Source organism: Bombina bombina, chromosome 1 (assembly GCF_027579735.1).
Source record: "Bombina bombina isolate aBomBom1 chromosome 1, aBomBom1.pri, whole genome shotgun sequence".
NCBI classification, from domain to species: Eukaryota; Metazoa; Chordata; class Amphibia; order Anura; family Bombinatoridae; genus Bombina; species Bombina bombina.
This window is the reverse complement of record NC_069499.1, coordinates 116,911,673-116,927,162: the sequence shown is the minus strand read 5'-3', so window position 1 is coordinate 116,927,162 and position 15,490 is coordinate 116,911,673.

The following is a 15,490-nucleotide window of genomic DNA, read 5'->3' as shown; positions in this document are numbered from 1 at the left end:
AAAAGGAAAGTTGTAAATGCTTATAATATATTTGTTTTTTAGGATGATCATTTTCAATGTATTACTTTATTGCTGAGATATAATATGTATTAAAATGACATTGATAGACAACAGTTATTTATTCTAATATTTACCTGACTCATGGTTAACATTTTAAAGATGAAGTTGACATTTTACCAGATTCTGAAGTATATTTATGAAAAGGCAAACTAGCCATCTGTTAAGGATAACAAACTTAAAGCATGGCATGGCCTAGATTTAATAAAAACTTTTTTCACTAAATTAATATCTCAAGGAAAAACTTTAAAAAGATTTGTTGTCGCTATTTCTCAAATGTGCAAGTTTAGGGTTAAAGGGACAGTATACAGCTTGTAAGACATTTCTGTTGTGTTGCTGTAGAATAGCATCAGTCAAATCTAAACATTTTTAAAACATATTAACATCCACCATTTGTCTTATCTGCAGACAACAAGGCTAGCCACATCAGTTTTTTCCTATGCACACATTATGAGGCACTAGCTACTACTGAGCATGTGCAAAACTTAACATATTTATTTGTATATGAGTTTGTAATAGCTGCAACCTGGTACAGGGAGCCGGCAAATTGTTATTGCATTGTCTTTTTATGATGCAATTATTGATTATGCAATTAATTTAATTTAATGGTAATTTAAACTCCATTAAAATCAATAGAGCTACGTGTATCTCATAACCAATCATTTCTTATCACATAGAGCAAATTCCACAGTAAAGGATCTCATTATCACTAAAAAATAATTAAAAAAAAAACCTCTATAAAACATATCCAAAAATTTACTTGAAAAAAGTTAAAAAGAATAAAAATGAAGCAAAATTGAGTTTTGAAATGACAAGATATGACCGTTTCACATCAGCAATACAGTCTAATTCTGCATGATGGACTGAGGTGCAGGTGAAAAATCCAGAATGTGCTTCTAGAACGCCCTGGAATGCTTAAAGCAAGCCGGAGCAGGCATCTTTGGTTCTGCAGGTCCTGGGAGTCGATCTCTCTATGCCACCTGTTAGCGCAGCCGCCTCTCTGCCAAGAAGAGGATCGGGTTAGCATGCTCTCCAGAGCGTGTTTAGGACTATTAACCCCTTAAGGAAATTAATGACAACTGATGATTTTGGTCAATATTTTGGTGTTTTCTTTCATTTTCATTCATTCGGATATTAATTTCGTTAAAACAAAATTTTAAAATGCTCAATATTATATATGCTCTTATAGCTTAAAAGTATGAGATAACTTGGCAACTGATTGCAGTTCAATGTTTTCAGGTACAGTAGGAACAGCCTTTCAAATTGGCTGAGCTTTCCATCTCACCCATCCTCACTTGAAGGTTGATTGTATTCCTTTATTCTATTCTACAAATCTACAGTATTAACATTTTCAGTGCAGGTGGCTACAACAGGCAAAATCTACATTTTAAATGGCAAATACATTTTTGTTGTTAATTTAAGATATTCAAGCTGGTAAAATAGATCACTGGGAAGAAATTAAAGGGAGACAATTTTACAATGCAATGACCCTTTAACAAATTTAAACAAACTAGTGGACTGGTGCTGCCATAGAAATTATAGTTGTTTAATGTTAAAGGGACAGTCTACACCAGAATTTTTATTGTTTTAAAAGATAGATTATCCCTTTATTACCCATTTCCCAGTTTTGCATAACCAACACAGTTATAATAATATACTTTTAACCTCTGTGATTATCTTGTATCTAAGCCTCTGCAAACTGCCCCTTTTTTCAGTTCTTTTGACAGACTTGCAGTCTAGCCAATCAGTGCCTGCTCCCAGATAACTTCTCGTGCACGAGCACAGTGTTATCTATATGAAATACGTGAACTAACACCCTCTGGTGGTGAAAAACTGTTAAAATGCAATCTGAAAGAGGTGGGCTTCAAGGTCTAAGAAATTAGCATATGAACCTCCTAGGTTAAGCTTTCAACTAAGAATACCAAGAGAACAAAGCAAAATTGGTGATAAAAGTAAATTGGAAATTTGTTTAAAATTACATGCTCTATCTGAATCATGAAAGTTTATTTTGGCGTAGACTGTCCCTTTAAGTGCAGCTTATTTGAAAGGAATAGGGTTGTTATATGTCAAAATAAAATGCAAAAACAAAAAAATAAAAAATACCTTTTAACACAAAAATTGACAATTTATATGTAAGCTTTGAAATGAATTAACTTTTCTATTCATTTTTTTCATATTATTTACATTTCACATGGAGAACAATAAAAATCACGCTCATCAACAATATTTTTTAACACTGAAATCAATATTGTACTTGAAGTATCCATAAACATATACAGACGTCACATATCAATGTATTTTATTTGTGATTCTTTACATTATCCCCTTGTGACTCCCTTTCAAGTTTGATAGTTTGACCCTATGTTCTACTTCATCAATCTCGTATAAATGCTTCTGTTCAGTCTATCACTTAATCACCTTATTTTGCCCTTGATCTGCTCTTACAGTATTGAGGTCATTCAGGCATTTTTGTGCAGACTTTCTGATCAGAGAATATGTTTTACCTCCTATGGGAAATCTTGTGTATCTACTGGAGATCTACATTGTCATAGGTTTTGAAAGGACATATTCACCAACGGACCCGAGGTGGGAAGCAGATGACCCTCAACATTCTATTGCTGTCACAAATTGTGATTTTATACAATGGAAATATATATTCTCCCCATAAGAGACCCGATTGTTATTCACTAAATAGATAGATAGGCAATCTATGGTCTGTAAAAATCTTAATTTTCACATTGATTAGATTAAAACACACACTGGTTTCTTGGTAAACTTTTTCATTGCATATTCACATTTGCTATTCAAGTTCTAATATGTTTTTTAATCATCCAGGATCATGTTTAAAGAGAGGAAGCAATGGATAATGGAATAAATTAAATTGAATGTTAAAGGGACAGTAAAGACATTCATTTAGACAGAGCATGCAATTTTAAACAACTTTCCAATGTATTTCTATTATTTTATTTGCTTCCTTCTCCTGTTATCCTTTGCTGAAAAGTTTATCTAGGAAAGCTTAGGAGCAGCAAAGAACATACGCCCAGATTTAGAGTTTGGCATTAGCCGTCAAAAGCAGCATTAAGGGGTCCTAACGCTGCCCACTGGTATTTAAAGTCAGGCAGGAAAGGGTCTACCGCTCACTTTCTTTCCGCGACTCGAGGCTACCGCAGATCCCCTTACGTCAATTGCGTATCCTATCTTTTCAATGGGATTTGCCTAATGCTGGTATTATGAGTCTTGGAAGAAGTGAGCGGTAGAGCCTCTACCGACAAGACTCCTACCGCCAAAAAAAGTCAGTAGTTAAGAGCTTTATGGGCTAACGCGGGAACATAAAGCTCTTAACTACTGTGCTACAAAGTACTCTAACACCCATAAACTACCTATGAACCCCTAAACCGAGGCCCCCGGCGATGTTAGGGAGGGCAGATTAGGGGTTAATAAAATTTATTATAGGTGTCGGCGATGTTAGGGGCAGCAGATTAGAGGTTCATAGGGATAATGTAGGTTGCGGCAGTGTCTGGAGCGGCAGATTAGGGGTTAAAAAAATTATTATAGGGTTTGCAAGGCGGGAGTGCGGCGGTTTAGGGGTTAATACATTTATTATAGTGGCGGCGAGGTCCGGTCGGCAGATTAGGGGTTAATAAGTGTAGGTAGATGGCGGTGACGTTGGGGGGGGGGCAGATTAGGGGGTAATAAATATAATATAGGTGTCAGCGATGTTAGGGGCAGTAGATTAGGGGTTCATAGCTATAATGTAGGTTGCGGCGGTGTCCAGAGAGATAGATTAGGGGTTAATAATATAATGTAGTTGTCAGCGATAGTGGGGGCGGCAGATTAGGGGTTAATAAGTGTAAGGTAAGGGGTGTTTAGACTCGGGGTTCATGTTAAGGTGTTAGGTGTAGACTTAGAGAGTGTTTCCCCATAGGAAACAATGGGGCTGCGTTAGGAGCTGAACACTGCTTTTTTGCAGGTGTTAGTTTTTTTTTCAACCAGCTCAGCCCCATTGTATCCTATGGGGATATCGTGCACGAGCACGTTTTTCCAGCTTACCGCTACTGTACGCTGGTATTGAGGGTTGAAGTGGAGCTAAATTATGCTCAGCGCTCCCTTTTCGGAGGCTAGCGCAGCCATTCAGACAACTCTAAATACCAGCGTTGGCTTAAGGGTGTGCTGGAAAAAAAAGCAGCATTAGCACCGCGTGTCTTTACCGACAAAACTCTAAATCTAGGCGATAGGTTCTAGCTGCTGATTGGTGGCTGTATATATATATATATATATATATATATATATATATACCGATTGTCATTGGCTCACCCATGTGTTCCATTAGAAACCAGTAGTGCATTGCTGTTCTTTCAACAAATGATACCAAGAGAATGAAGGACATTTGATTTTAAAAGTATACTGTAAAGTTGTTTAGAATTGTATGTTCTACCTAAATCATTAAAGGGTTTCATGTCCCTTTAAATGCAATTTTGAATTTCCTATGTACACGTGTTTTATGGCCCTAATTCTTAGGGCCTGATAGGATATTCAAAACATCACCGCTCAGGAGAGATATTCTAAGAAGTCTCGTCAGTATGGCGAGACCCTTAATAATAATTTTATCTTGAAAATTTTGATGTTACTTTGTACGATTTCTTTATGTGAAACAGAGACTCCTATAAAGCAAGGTCTAAAAAAAAGATTTTGTGTGATTTCTCTCCATGCCGGCGAGGTTTTGAACATCATGAATAAATATGAATATAATTTGAACTCACGACAACACCAATTACATTTAACTAAATATTTTTTTAACAAATTTGATTAAATTACAAAATGCAAACTTTGATGTGGTTTATTAGCAAAGATACATTTTTTTTATGATATTTGAGAAAATATACAAGCGTTTATGTTTTCCTAATTTTTGCTAAATATGAAAATCAAGCAATCCACATTTATGTGCTTGAATTATAGAACACATAGGGGTTAATCACACTCCTTTAGAATAGTTTAAAAAGTTTTCTACCAAATTATCCAATAAAGTATTCAATCACAATCCTTTAGAAAGACATCAAATTATTTATTTACAAAAATAACCATAGACTTTTCTGTTAAAAGTAATGGGCTAGATTATGAGTGGAGCGCTAACTGTTGCACACGAGTGATAAGGAGTATATCCCAGCTCTTTGTGCGCATTGAATGTATTGTGCATATTACGAGTTGAAAGTAAACGTGTTCACTTGAGAACAATTTAATTTTATGAGTGTCGGGTAAGCGCAACTTCAGAGCTCTGGTTAAAGGGACACTTAACCCAAATGTTTTCTTTCGTGATTCAGATAGAGCATGACATTTTAAGCAACTTTCTAATTTACTCCTATTATCAAATTTTCTACATTCTCTTAGTATCTTTATTTGAAATGCAAGAATGTAAGTTTAGATGCCGGACCATTTTTGGTGAACAACCTGGGTTATCCTTGCTGATTGGTGGATAAATTCATCCACCAATAAAAAAATGCTGTCCAGAGTACTGAACCAAAAAAGCTTAGAAGCCTTCTTTTTCAAATAAAGATAGCAAGAGAACGAAGAAAAAATGATAATAGGAGTTAATTAGAAAGTTGCTTAAAATTGCATGCTCTTTCTGAATTACGAAAGAAATAATTTGGGTTCAGTGTCCTTTTTAAGTGTTACGCGAGACCAAAAAGTGGCACAAAAACATAAAAAATACATTTAAATAAACAGTTACACTCATTATAACACTGATAAAAATTATTACACACACATATATATATACACACAAACACATCATGCAGTACTTTGCCTATCGTATCACATAACATCTATATATGTCTGAGCTGCAGAAAGATCCAGCAGTCTCAAGTTCTTGAACTCCAGGCTTCTGCCTTCCTTATGGAACTGGAGCACGATTGGTGCTCTGGTTCCATATAAAGGCAGATGCTTGATCGTTACAGACATTTACACTGTGTGTGTCATCATCTGTAACAATCATCTGCTGGTGCCTGTGGGAGGTGTGGGAGGGAAGGCAGTAGGCCAGGGGGCTAGGGATTGGAAGGGGCCCTACGCTGCAGAAAAATGTTTTAAAGGAGAGGGAGGGATGGGAAGCTACAGTACAGAAAAAGAGGGAAGGGGACATAATTAATGATTGAAGGGAGTTGGAGGTAGCTACAGAAAAAATAAATAACATAAAATATTAATAAAAAAGAAAGATCACTATACTGTGAGGACAATAGTAATAATCTATACTATAATGGCGTTTGAAATATCCGTCGCCGTCGGCAGTTGTGCACGATTCCTCAATGGAATGTTGGCAGTGGGAGGACAAAAGAATTCACCTGAATTCTGAAAATGGCAGGGTGGTGAAACCACCCTGCCATTTTCGTTATCCACCGGGATGCAACGAAGGTAAATGGGCAATTACAAAAGCAACACCTAATCGCCCACATTAAATTATTTTTTTTTAAAAACTAACTGCCCGCATCAAGTATTAACAAAAAACACTGCCCGCATGAAATATAACAAAAAAAAATCCTACACAATTAACTCCTAAACCGCAAAATCCCTACATGGCAATTAACCTATTTTCCCTATTAACTCCTAAACCGCAAAATCCCTACATTGCAATAAACTTATTTACCCTATTAACCCCTAAACCGCAAAACTCCTACATCGCAATAAACCTACTTACCCTATTAACCCCTAATGTGCAAAACCCTTGCATCGCAAAAAACCTATTTAACTTATTAACCCTTTAACCCGCAAAACCCACAATGCAAATAACTATTTAAATAACTAAGTACAGTACACTAACCTAACACCCCCTAACCTAACACCCCCTACCTAACACCCCCTAACCTAACAACCCCTAATCTAACACCATATTAAAAAAACCCAAATTACATAAACTAATAAAATGTTTACAAAAAATAAGAAAAGCTAACATTACAGAAAATTAAAAAATCAAATTACAAAATTTAACAAAATTAACCCCTTAATGACCACAGCACTTTTCCATTTTCTGTCCGTTTGGGACCAAGGCTATTTTTACATTTTTGCGGTCTTTGTGTTTAGCTGTAATTTCCCTCTTACTCATTTACTGTACCCACACATATTATATACCGTTTTTTTCGCCATTAAATGGACTTTCTAAAGATACCATTATTTTCATCATATCTTATAATTTACTATAAAAAAAATTATAAAATATGAGGAAAAAATGGAAAAAAACACACTTTTTCTAACTTTGACCCCCAAAATCTGTTACACATCTACAACCACCAAAAAACACCCATGCTAAATAGTTTCTAAATTTTGTCCAGAGTTTATAAATACCCAATGTTTACATGTTCTTTGCTTTTTTTGCAAGTTATAGGGCCATAAATATAAGTAGCACTTTGCTATTTCCAAACCACTTTTTTTCAAAATTAGCGCTAGTTACATTGGAACACTGATATCTTTCAGGAATCCCTGAATTTTTTTAGAAGACATCCCAAAGTATTGATCTAGGCCCATTTTGGTATATTTCATGCCACCATTTCACCGCCAAATGCGATCAAATAAAAAAAAAAAGTAAAATTTTTCCAAATTTTAGGTTTCTCACTGAAATCATTAAGAAACATTTTGTGCAATTATGGCACAAATGGTTGTAAATGCTTCTCTGGGATCCCCTTTGTTCAGAAATAGCAGACATATATCGCTTTGGCGTTGTTTTTAAGTAATTAGAAGTCCGCTAAATGCTGCTGCACACCACAAGTGTATTATGCTCAGCAGTGCAGGGGTTAATTAGGGAACTTGTAGGGAGCTTGTAGGGTTAATTTTAGCGTTAGTGTAGTGTAGTAGACAACCCCAAGTATTGATCTAGGCCCATTTTGGTATATTTCAGGCCACCATTTCACCGCCAAATACGATTAAATTAAAAAAATTTGTCAACTTTTTCACAAACTTTAGGTTTCTCACTGAAATTATTTAGAAACAACTTGTGCAATTATGGTACAAATGGTTGTAAATGATTATCTGGGATCCCCTTTGTTCAGAAATAGCAGACATATATGGCTTTGGTGTTGCTTTTTGGTAATTAAAAGGCCGCTAAATGCCACTGCGCACAAAACGTGAATTATGCCCAGCAGTGAAGGGGTTAATTAGGTAGCTTGTAGGGAGCTTGCAGGGTTAATTTTAGCTTTAGTGTAGAGATCAGCTTCCCACCTGACACATCAGACCCCCTGATCCCTCCCATAGAGCTCTCTTCCCTCCCCCACCCCACAATTGTCCCTGCCATCTTAAGTACTGGCAGAAAGTCTGCCAGTACTAAAATAAAAGGTTTTTTTTTTACTTTTTTTTTAAGCATATTTACATATGCTGCTATGTAGGATCCCCCCTTAGCCCCCAACCTCTCTGATCCCCCCCAAAACAGCTCTCTACCCCCCCCCCCCTGCCTTATTGGGGGCCATCTTGGGTACTGGCAGCTGTCTGCCAGTACCCAGTTTGCATATAAAAATGTTTTTTTTTAATTTATTTTAGTTTTTTCTGTAGTGTAGCTCCCCCCCCCGATCAATCCCCCACCCCCTCCCAGATCCCTTAGATGAGTTCCATTATGTTTTATTATTATTATTTTGTACAAAAATATTTACAAGTTTCTGTAGTGTAAGCGGTTCCCACCCGCTCCCTCCCCGTGCACACGCCCTCCCGCCGCCCCCTGTGCACGCGTGCGTGCCTGTGAGCACCCCCGGCGATCCCGCCCCCGATCCCGCCCCCCTCTCTGAGTAAGAAGCCATCGATGGCCGCCCACCCACCTCCCATTTACACTCCCACCCACCAACGAATGCGGCCATCGATGTCCGGTGCAGAGAGGGCCACAGAGTGGCTCTCTCTGCACCGGAGGGGCAAAAATTGTTATTACAGGATGCCTTGATATCGAGGCATCCTGCAATAACCGGAAAGCAGCTGGAAGTGATCAGGATCACTTCCAGCTGCTTTCCAAACCGAGGACGTGCAGGGTACGTTCTCAGGCATTAACTGCCTTTTTTCTGAGGACGTACCCTGCACGTCCTCGGTCGTTAAGGGGTTAAACCTAATCCCTATTAAAATAAAAAAGACTACCCAAAATAAAAACACTCACTACCCTGAAAAGGGCATTTGTTTGGGCATTGCCCTTAAAAGGGCATTTAGCTCTTATTCTGCCCATTCCTAATCTAAATAAAATGAATTCTAACCCCCCAGGATGGTACTCACGGTTCCTGAAGTCCGGTGGAGAAGGTCCTGTTCCAGGCAGTGAAAGTGCAACCTCTTCTTCTTCCAGGAACATCCTGCTCAGAGCGGTGCTGAAGACTGAAGACCACGGAGATGAATTCCTATTGGCTGATTTGATTCTTCCAATTCAAATCAGCCAATAGGATGAAAGCTACTCAAATCCTATTGGCTATTTAAATTAGCCAATAGCATGAGAGCAAGTGAAATTCTATTAGCTGATTTGAATAGCCAATAAAATTTCACTTGCTCTCATCCTATTGGCTAATTTAAACAGCCAATAGAATTTGAGTAGCTTTCATCCTATTGGCTGATTTGAATTGGAAGAATGAAATCAGCCAATAGGAATTCAAGAGACACCATCTTTAATCGCGTACCTTGAATTCACTATTCAGTGTACGGCGGAGATCGTACGAAGAGGATCCTCCATGCTCCATATCTCAGCGGTCGCTGGTCTTCAGTTCCAGAGTTGTCGGTCTTCAGCTCCGCTCTGCGCAGGATGTTCCTGGAAAAAGAAGAGGTTGCGCTTGGAAGAAGACTTCACCGCCTGGAACAGGACCTTCTCTGCTGGACTTCATGAACCGTGAATACCAACCTGGGGGTTAGACTTAGGATTTTTTAAGGTTTTTTTGGGGGGTATTTGTTTTATTTAGAATAGGGATGGGCAGAAAAAGAGCTAAATGCCCTTTTCAGGGCAATGGGTAGTTTAGGTTTTTTAGTGTTAGGTTCTTTTATTTTGGGGGGTGGGGGGGTTTAATGTTAGGTGGGACTTTGTATATTTTTTGTAAAATAGCTGATTATCTTGGGGCAATGCCCTGCAAAAAGCCCTTTTAAGGGCTACTGGTTGTTTATTATTAGAGTAGGGGGTGTTTTTATTTTGGGGGGACTTTTTTTATTTTAGTTGAAATATATTTTTATTAACCACACTCCTCCAACAACAGAAAAATAAAGGAAAAAAAAATACAGACTTTCAATCCTTAAATACCATCATTGCATGGGGAACAGTAAAACATATTTCAAAGCAAGTGTCTTTCAATGTCATTTCTGGTTTCAAAAGAAAGTCTCTCCTGTATTTGAAAGTACATCCATGTAGCTATATTAATCCACTGCCAAAGACAGTAGATGGTTTTCCACTCTGTTATTTTGACCAGAACATTCCCCTTTGTTTTATGAAGTCTGCTGTACATTTTCAGCCAGAAGTGTGTTGTTTAAACATAAACCCACGATCCCCCAAACATTTTCTTAACAGTTCCCATCATACTTTATCCGTTTGGGGAGCACGTGATATGTATGAGGCATAACTATCAAGGGTTTTCAAGCCCTATAACCAAAACCTTAGTACTAAAAAACTGTGTAAACATAAAAACAAAAGCCATCAATGCACGAATAAAACTCAAATCTTAATACTTCAGCGTTGTGTTTTATCTTTTTAACACTCTAAGGAGTTATTTGCTCATCCTGTTTTGCTCCTAATCTAACCAGCTGGTTCTAATCCCCGCCACCCCTTCTCTCCTCTTGATCAATGCCTCCCACTCCTTCCCGTTCCACCTCCCTCTCAGCTACTGCCGATGTACAGCCATTGTTCCCAGATAATATCCAATAAAACCATACTTTCTGAAATTGGACCTCTGTGTCCTGAATTTGTGCTGCTGACTCATACATTGAGTATACCAATTTGATTCTGGCTATTACCTCTAACCACGACGGTACCTCTGTTTTCCAATATTTGGCTATCACTATCCTGGTCGTAGTGCACAGTATTCTAATAAACATATTAATGTGTTTGTTCAACTCAGGGATGTGTTCATGTAAGAGAGCCTGGGCGGGAGTGAGACTGATCCTCTCGTCTAACACCCTCCCAAGTAGTGAGGACAAGTTCTGCCAAACCTGATACACTTTCGGACATTCCCACCACATGTGGAGGTATGAACCTACCTCTCTGCATCCTCTGTAGCAAAATTTAGAACTTTCTTTTCCCATATGGGCTGTTTTAATTGGGGTCAGGTACCATCTGAAAGATGTCTTGAGAGCATTTTCCCTCAGGTCAGCACTAATGAGGCCCTTACAGGTTTGGTGCAATGTTTCTTGCCATCTGTCTCGCTCTAATTCTTTATCTAGGTCTGCCTCCCAATTTGCCATTAATGTTGTCTTAGAATCACATCTAATTTCCTGAATTGAAATGTATAGCCTAGATATAGCCCTTTTGGGTCGAGCCTTCGCTGTACATATGTGTTCAAGCTCAGTTTGCTTGGTGCATGTCGAGGATTTGTCCACGTATGTACGTGTAGCTGATATCACTTGGAGGTATAAAAACCATGGTAATGGAAGAGGTTCAAGTTTCTGTTGGAGCTGGGTGAAAGTCAGCGGGTTACCTTGGGAGTATATGTCAGCTACTCTATATAATCCCTTGTTTTCCCATTTTCTAATGTGATATTTAAATTCGTCGTTAACTATATATTTCAGGGGTATCGCTCTAGAACGTGAAGGGAGAATTCTCTCCATGTTTCTGGAGGTTGGCCACTGTCGTCTAGTGAGTAATGTGATTTTGTTTTGATATATAGCATGTCCCTTAGTCAAGTCTTTACACCAAAGGATGCCATCTGGGGTCTCCTGTCCCATCATCTCTGCTTCTAAAAGAGGCCATATTACATCTTGCTGTCTCCTACCTAAGAGGGCGTCCTGGGCCAGTCTTGCTGCTCTATAGTAGTCAAGTAAGTTGGGGATACCGATCCCCCCCAGTTGTCGGTGTCTGTTTAAGATAGTATGGGGTATTCTCGGATGTTTATTATCTCTTAAGAAGCTATGTATGTCTCTCTGAAGGTTGGTTTACTTTTTTATTTTAATAGGGATTAGGTTTAATTTTGTTAAATTTGGTCATTTGATTTTTTTATTTTCTGTAATGTTAGCTTTTTTATTTTTTGTAAACTTTTTTTTTTGTAACTTTAGAATGTATTAGTTTAGGTAATTTGATTTTATTTAATGGGGTGTTAGGTTAGGGGTTGTTATTTAAATTAGCCAATAGCATGAGAGCAAGTGAAATTCTATTAGCTGATTTGAATAACCAATAAAATTTCACTTGCTCTCATCCTATTGGCTAATTTAAACAGCCAATAGGATTCGAGTAGCTTTCATCCTATTGGCTGATTTGAATTGGAAGAATCAAATCAGCCAATAGGAATTCAAGAGACACCATCTTTAATCGCGTACCTTGAATTCACTATTCAGTGTACGGCGGAGATCGTACGAAGAGGATCCTCCATGCTCCATGGCTCAGCGGTCGCTGGTCTTCAGTTCCAGAGTTGCCGGTCTTCATCTCCGCGGTCTTCAGCTCCGCTCCGCGCAGGATGTTCCTTGAAAAAGAAGAGGTGCGATTGGAAGAAGACTTCACCGCCTGGAACAGGACCTTCTCTGCTGGACTTCATGAACCGTGAATACCAACCTGGGGGTTAGACTTAGGATTTTTTAAGTTTTTTTGGGGGGTATTTGTTTTATTTAGAATAGGGATACGCAGAAAAAGAGCTAAATGGTCTTTTCAGGGCAATGGGTAGTTTAGGTTTTTTAGTGTTAGGTTCTTTTATTTTGGGGGGTGGGGGGGTTTAATGTTAGGTGGGACTTTGTATATTTTTTGTAAAATAGCTAATTATCTTGGGGCAATGCCCTGCAAAAAGCCCTTTTAAGGGCTACTGGTAGTTTATTATTAGATTAGGGGGTGTTTTTATTTTGGGGGGTCTTTTTTATTTTAATAGGGATTAGGTTTAATTTTGTTAAATTTGGTAATTTGATTTTTTTTATTTTCTGTAATGTTAGCTTTTTTATTTTTTGTAAGCTTATTTTTTTTTTTTTTTGTAACTTTAGAATGTATTAGTTTAGGTAATTTGGTTTTATTTAATGGGGTGTTAGGTTAGGGGTTGTTAGGTTAGAGGGTGTTAGGTTAGGGGTTGTTAGTTTAGGGGTGTTAGGTTAGTGTACTGTACTTAGTTATTTAAATAGTTATTTGCGTTGTGGGTTTTGGCGGTTTAAAGGGTTAATAAGTTAAATATTTTGATATATTTAAGATAGTAGTTCATTAAAATTATACTATTGCTACACCTGTATCTTAAATTTTTATATAAAAGAAGAGTTACAAAATACGTTGTTTCTACATCTGTAGTTTAAAAAATAATTAGACTGCCCTCTGGGCAGGTTTATCGACTGGTAATAATAATAATAATAATAATAATAATAATAATAATAATAATAAATAAAAAAAAGCCCTAAACTGCATACTGGCAGACCTTCTTCAGTACTTAAAGGGACACTGAGCCCAAATTTTTTCTTCTGTGATTCAGATTAAGCAACTTTCTAATTTACTCCTATTATCATTTTTTCTTCGTTCTCTTGCTATCTTTATTTGAAAAATAAGGTATCTAAGCTTTTTTTTCGTTCAGGACTCTGGATAGCACTTTTTTATAGGTGGATGCAATTTATCCACCAATCAGCAAGGACGACCCAGGTTGTTCACCAAAAATGGGCCGGCATCTAAACTTACATTCTTGCATTTCAAATAAAGATACCAAGAGAATGAAGAAAATTTTGTAATAGGAGTAAATTAGAAAGTTGCTTAAAATTTCATGCTCTATCTGAATCACAAAAGAAAAAAAATTGTGTTCAGTGTCCCTTTAAGATGATGGTGGGGGGTGAGGGAGGGAAGAGAGCTGTTTAGGAGGGATCAGGTAAGGATCAGGGAGTGGGAGGTGTCAAGTGGGAGGGTAATCTCTACTCTGCATAAAAAATTAACCTTACAAGCTAACCAGTTAACCCCTTCACTGCCAGGAATTTCATGTAAGATGTGCAGCTGCAATTTGCGGCATTCAAATTGCCAAAAAACAATGGCAAAGCCATACGTCTGCTATTTATGAACAAAGGGATCCCAGATAAACTGTTACAACCATTTGTCATATGACTGCAGTAATTTCGGTAAAGAAACCCAAAAAGTTTGCAAAAAAGTTAATAATTTTTTTATAAGCCAGGTATTAGTATGGCCAGGGCTCTGGCAAGAAAGGTTAGCTCGCTACTGTAGTCTCTAGAGCATGTTAAAGGGAAATTAAATCCAAAAATGTTCTTTCATGAATCAGATAGAGAATACAATTTTAAACAACTTTCAGTAATAAGGGGTCAGACCATCTCACAGACTGTGGGCACAGGGTACCTCCTTTTGCAGACGTAATCTGATTCACATTTTTTTTTCTATGTTAAATGTTAGATTCTTGCACCTGTGCCCTGTGGTTTCTAGTTACGCCTCTGCCACTAATATATTAATACCAGGCTAGTAAGAAATTGCAACAGATTAGAAAAAAATACCATTTGTCTAACTTTAACATTGAGTAGACTATTAAATGTTTCCCTAGCTAACAATTTTTTGTTTCTTATATTTCTCACAACCGGAGGCCAGGGATCTGCAGTTAGATAACAAGGAGTATTGATTTGTAATAGCATTTTAAATAAAACATATGGAGGTCGATCACAATACTTTAAAAAAGCTTATCTAATAATTTTCTAGAGAAAAACCGTTATTATAGTCTATGGGGATTTTTGTAGATAAATAATTCAATAGGTTTTCTTAAAGGATTTGAATCGACCCCATAAAAGAATAGGAACAAGAACTCCTCTTACCATAGAACTACCCCCCATCATTTTCTGCCTCTCAAATTCTGCTTTGCTAGTAGGCTTAGACATGGTCATAGTCCTTTAGAAAATACTTCCATTGCCTGAATTAAAGCAAGGCATTTCCAAAAAAGAATTATTTGAACATAATAACATAGGATATGTTTATTAGCTGTTAAAGTTTATTTTATTTATTTTAAACACTTGTTTTTTTGTCAGATGGGAACAAAATTTACTGCTTGAACATCCAAGAGGACCATAGCTTATCTAAAGAGTTGTCAGTAAATTTGATACTTTTGGGTGGCACCAATGACTTTTTATACCAGCTGCAGAGTATTAAATGTATTGGCAATTGTTCCTTTAGGTTCATTATTTTATATGAAATAGATGTATCTGTGCATTGAAACCACAATTCAATGAAATGGGCTGTGCTTCCAGGGAGAGCTGACCTTATTAGCTTAACTTTATTTTATTTACACAAAATTCTTGTTATCTCAATATATACAGTGAAACCAATCATTTTAGAGAACAATTGAAAATGGATATTTTT